Source organism: Nicotiana attenuata, chromosome 11, assembly GCF_001879085.1.
Source record: "Nicotiana attenuata strain UT chromosome 11, NIATTr2, whole genome shotgun sequence".
In the NCBI taxonomy this organism is placed as follows: Eukaryota; Viridiplantae; Streptophyta; class Magnoliopsida; order Solanales; family Solanaceae; genus Nicotiana; species Nicotiana attenuata.
The window spans coordinates 48,826,713-48,832,251 of record NC_031999.1 but is presented as its reverse complement, the minus strand read 5'-3'; the positions used below and the strand labels follow the sequence as shown (position 1 = coordinate 48,832,251).

The 5,539-nt window shown below is 46.8% G+C and overlaps 1 protein-coding gene across 3 annotated transcripts in view; it reads right to left on the bottom strand.

Annotated features, from left to right (window-relative positions):
• LOC109234481 overlaps window positions 1-5,539 on the bottom strand; it is a 15,294-nt gene that overhangs the window by 2,638 nt on the left and 7,117 nt on the right. The gene's annotated exons all lie outside the window — the stretch shown is intronic.

Genomic DNA, 5,539 nt, shown 5'->3' with positions numbered 1-5,539 from the left:
GCCGCTAGCCATGCAAAAAAAGCACACCTTCGTGGGCGCCTTAGGAATCCAGATCGAGGAGTATGGAAAAAAGGCCTCCTCTCTCACCACCAACATACTCTGGTAAAAAGACTTTCGGTGAACAGACCATCGCCACGCAAACCCCATATCCAAGAATCACAAGATGGCTGAGGCATGTCTTGCCCATATAGCAGTGTCAATAAATCTAGNATCTTGACCATGTTCCTTCTAAAATGAGAGGTCCCATATACCCCCCCCTTACATGCTCCTTACGAATCTGTTGGACCATCAATTCCTTCTGGTTTAAAACTCTGAAGACGTGGGGAAGGAGACCCTCAGAGTATCCTCTCCACACCACATATGATTCCAAAAGCTAATTCTCCTCCATCTCCCACCCTGTAAGTGATGTTGCCACTGAAGGATTCCCAATTCTTCATGATGCTCCTTCACATGCCACACCTGAAAGGTATTGTGATTGCCTTGGTCCTCCAACCCCCTCCCGTGGAATCGTACTTTTCTACTATGACCTCCCTCCATAGAGCATGCTCTTCTACCCCGAATCTCCACAGCCATTTTCCCAACAAAGCTCTGTTGAATACCCTAAGATCTTTTATTCCAAGTCCACCCCACTTCTTTGGGGAAATGACTGTCTGTCAATTCACTAGATGATACTTTCTAGTTCCATCCGCGGCATCCCAAAGAAAATTCCTTTGAAGCCGCTCTAGTTTTTCTGTGATGCTCACAGGAGCTTGCAACAGGGACAAGTAATAGGCGGGCATACTCGATAAAGTGCTTTTAATGAGCACTTCCTTTCCGCCTTTTAACAAGTACCGTTTCTGCCAGCATGCTAATCTTTTTTCAACACTTTCGATCACTGGATTCCAAACCGTAGTATCCTTATGCAAAGCGCCCAATGGGAGACCCAGGTAACTAGTGGCAAGGAAGCACACCTTACATCTGAGAACATAAGACAAAGCATCGATGCTAGCAACCTCACCCACCTAGAAAATCTCACACTTGCCGAGGTTTATTTTGAGACCTGATACTATCTGAAACCACTGCAGGACCTGCTTTAGGTAGGTCAACTAATCCATACGGGCATCACAGAAAACAAGGGTGTCATCCGTAAAAAGCAACTGAGAGACTTTTCGGGCACTGGGCACCCCGATCAGAGCTGAGAATCCTCTCAAGAAGCCTCCGCCCGCCGCTCGATCCATCATTTTTACTCAAAGCATCCATTACTAAAATGAATAGCATGGGGGATAGGGGGTCTCCTTGCCTGAGACCCCTGGAGCTGCTAAAGAAACCACACGGGTACCATTAACCAGGACAAAGAATCTGACTGAGGAAATGCAGAACTTGATCCTTTCCCTCCATCTTGCCCCAAACCCCATCCGCATCATAATAAAATCCAGGAATTCCCAATTGACATGGTCGAAAGCCTTCTCAAGGTCCACCTTGCATAGTAAGCCGGGATCTCTATTTTTCCTTCTGGAGTCGACAAGTTCATTTGCCACCAAAGCGGCATCCAGGATCTGCCTACCTTCCACAAACGCATTCTGGGAGGACGAAACAGACACGTGAAGAACCTTCTTGAGTCTATTGGAAAGCACTATAGAAATAATTTTGTAAATGCTCCCCACGAGACTAATAGGCCTGTAGTCACTGATAGAAGATGCACCTTCTTTCTTAGGCACAATAGTAATAAAAGAAGCATTGATACTTCTCTCGAAAACACCGTTCACATGGAAGTATTCAATGGCTTCCATCAACTCCCCCTTGATGGTGTCCCAACGGAGCTGGAAGAAGGCCAAGGAGAAACCATCAGGGCCGGGGGCCTTATCACTAGCACAACTCGACACAGCCTCATGCACCTCCTCCTCCTCGAAAGCCCTTTCTAACCACTCACTGTCTCTCTCCCCTATGTGGTTGAACTCTATTCCCCCAAAGTCGACCTCCAACTAACTTCCTCTTTGTATAAGTTCTCATAAAACCCCACTATCGCCCCTTTTACCTCCTACTCTCCCTCAATCCTCACCCCATCCACAACTAAGGACTCTATGAAGTTTCTCCTTCGATTTGCAACCGCCACCCTGTGGAAAAATTGGATATTCGAATCCCATTCCTTTAACCATAGCACCCTCTATTTTTTCCGCCAACTAGTCTCCTGAGCTATTGTTAACTCGACTATTTCCCTCTTAACCTCCCTCAATCTCTCTTTCTCAGATTCATCTAACTCCCATGCCCCTTCCCCTCTCTCTAGATCCCCCAATTCATGCATAAGCTCCCTCATTTTAACCTCTACCCTCCCAAAAACCTCCTTATTCCACCTAATAATATCTCCATTGAGCAATTTAAGTTTCTTTGAAAGATGGAATGAAGGTGTCCCTGATACCCCGTAGCTTGTCCACCATTCTTTCACCTTGTCACCAAATCCTGGCACCTTCAACCACATGTTCTCGAATCGGAAGGGAGCATGCACCCCCCTCCCTCTGCATCCATCTAGCAAGATAGGCAAATGATCCGAAGTCAGCCTAGGTAAAGGAATCTGCAGCACATTTGGCACCAGCTCATCCCAGAAGGGCGATATGAGAAATCTATCAAGTCTAGACCTTGAGTTGGAATTCTCCGCCCTGGCCCAAGTAAACCTTTCCCCTGACAGAGTAAGATCAATGAGAAAGTGATCATTGATGAAGTTAGAAAACTCCTCCATAGCTCTCGAAATCATACTGCACCCTAATCTCTCCTCCGGGAATCTAATAGTGTTAAAGTCTCCCCCCCAGAACCCATGGAATGTCCCATTCCCCCATCATATTGGCTAGTTCCTCCTAGAAAAACACCTTGGACCCTTCTCCTACCGGTCCGTACACTCCCCCTAATCCCCACTCCACCCCACTCACTCTATCTTTGACAATAGCTGCTAAAGAAAAAACTCCCTTCTTAATCTCTTTTACCTCCAAGCTTCTATCATCCCACATTAGAAGAATGACCCCAGCACTTCCCACTGCTGGAACCCAGTCATATTTTACCCAACTACCTCCCTAGACACTCCTCACAATCACATCCGACAAAACTTTCATTTTTGTCTCCTGAAAGAAAACTAGGTTAGCACCCCACTCTCTAACTCGCACTTTGATGATGGCCCTTTTGTTTGGGTCATTCATCCCCCTCACATTCCATGAAAGAATCTTAACTTCCATAAGAAACAATATCCCCTTTCTCCCCACCCCCTCTAACCGAGCTCCCTTCCTCCCTGTCATACACCCGGCCCTTCTTTGGTACACCACTACATCCCCTAAATTATTTTGCTCAACACCTTGACCCAACTCCCTCCCTGCACCATCATAACAAGATTGTTGCTCAATCTCCCTCAATAGTTCTAACACCCTATCTTCCTTCCCTTCAAAAGAAACACCAAGAAACTTCCCAAAGTTTAATAGTTTATCCTCCATCCAGAAAGACATATCCCCTCCTCCAACCCGTGACGAAATTGGACATGCGTCTTTTATATATACCCTTTCCTTGCCCCTGCCGGAGGAATACAAGACCATAGCATTGCTAGCAATAGGAACTTTAGGTGCCGAAAGGATCTCGCCATTTCCTTGAGGGGTATCAATCTCTGAAATTAGCACCCCGCTGCTACATGAATGACCGGGAACACCAGTAGGGTAGCAAAAAGGAGGAGAGCATGGAGCCCTTGGTGGCATCTTAACTGGAAATATTGGTCTGGCACTAACATCAGATGGGGCATGCTCAACGATCTTCCCAGAAGAAGAAGAAGCTTGAAGTGTAGCCTCAACACAACTAAGCCCAGAAGCAGATGAGGGGGCGATGGGGCTGGGTCTATCAGAGGCGGGAGGCCGTGGAATAACAGCACCATCTATAGCCGGTGCCGCCCCTGAAGTAGCGGCCATCGAAGAAGGGCGAAGGTCACTAGAGCTCGGTGCAGAAATGCCACTATGTGTAGCACTATTGGCAGAAGAAGGAAGAACGACTGTTCCCATATGCTTATGAGCCTTAACAGACGCAGCTTGAAATAATTTGGGCCCCTTAGGATCAATTCTAATAGAATTGGGAAAAGTTGCTGGGCCCATGTGAGGAGGCCCAGGCCTATACTTGCTGAAAACTTGTCTGGCCACAGGATAATTAGAAGATGACCGGCCCATTCTACCTTTCCAGCCCGCATCACTAACCCATTCACGTCTTTCCCTCCTGTTGAAATTTTGTCTTCTTCTCCCAAATTCAAACCTCTCGTCTCTTCTCGATCTAACATCTGATTATGGCTTAGACCACTGATCCGCTGAGCCCTCCCCTCCCCTCAGAGACTGACTTCCCCTCCCCTCCCTTCTATTTGACCTTCCCTTTTCTTCCGCCACTATCACAGGCATAAAGATAGGGCGAAATTCAAGGCTCAACCACAACCTATAACTCAAGTAGCCATCTTCCACCACAGTGGAGACAGGGATTCCGGCCCTTTCCTCACCACAATCCTTACTCGCGATAGATCATGTAGACTGCAAGTGACATCAATAAAGCCCACACAAATTTCCCCAATCTTCTTGAAGAGGTCAAGGCACCAAAGATGCACCGGGAGACCCACCATGTTGACCACTAATGTTTCGCCGGTGAAATGATGGTCGAGACACCCATCGTGCTCCACCCATCTGTCTAGATGTAAAAAGTTCCCACCAAACCATGTGTTTCCTCTAACAAGAATTTCTGAAGCTTGAGACTCGTCGAGAAATCGAAAGAGATATTGTGTATCCCCCAGTTGCATTATTTTCAGCCCGTCATTGACGTTCCATGCATCTGCTGCCCAATTCCTAACAACCTCTGGAGAACAAACCAATTTGGAGAAAGATCCAATCAGACAAGATTTCAAGAAACCCTTGCACCTGAGAGTGTGCTCCTCAGACATCAAGAAGTGCGGCTCCTACCCTACGTCGAGCTTTTGATGAAATCTTCCCTCAAGTTCTAGGGTTGGCCAAGAGGCAGCTTTGATAAAAGACATTTTTCTAGTTTTCTAGATTCTAGAGAGAAGTAGGAGTTTCTCTCTGTAGAGTCCATCATTTCTAAAAGGCTGACTGAAGAAGAAAATTTGAAATCTGGTCGGAAAAAGCCCCCCCCCCTCGCCGGAAAATAGTGAAAGTCGTCGTATTTTGGAGAAAGTTAGATGGGTAGGCTCGGAATAGCCTCGTGAAGAGGCTGTCTGAAGGCGACCAGACGAGATCTGGCCGAAAATTGCCTCACGCGCCGGCGCGTGGCATAGAGGTCGCCGGAAGTGGGCCGCGCGTGTGAAGCTGTCCGTCGGAGAGTTTTCTGGGTTTTGGTCACGATAGGGGTGGTTATCTGCGGGTGGTGATAGAATCCTAGGATTCATGGTACAGAGATGCCTCGAGAGTAGTGCCTGAGAGATCTTATCAATGCAGACTTAACTAAAGGTAAAGAATAGGATCCATATAAGTGATATCTACTTGTTGGGAATAAGTTTTAGACTTGTTAGAGAACTTCTATTATTATAGTAGTAGTTTTATACATA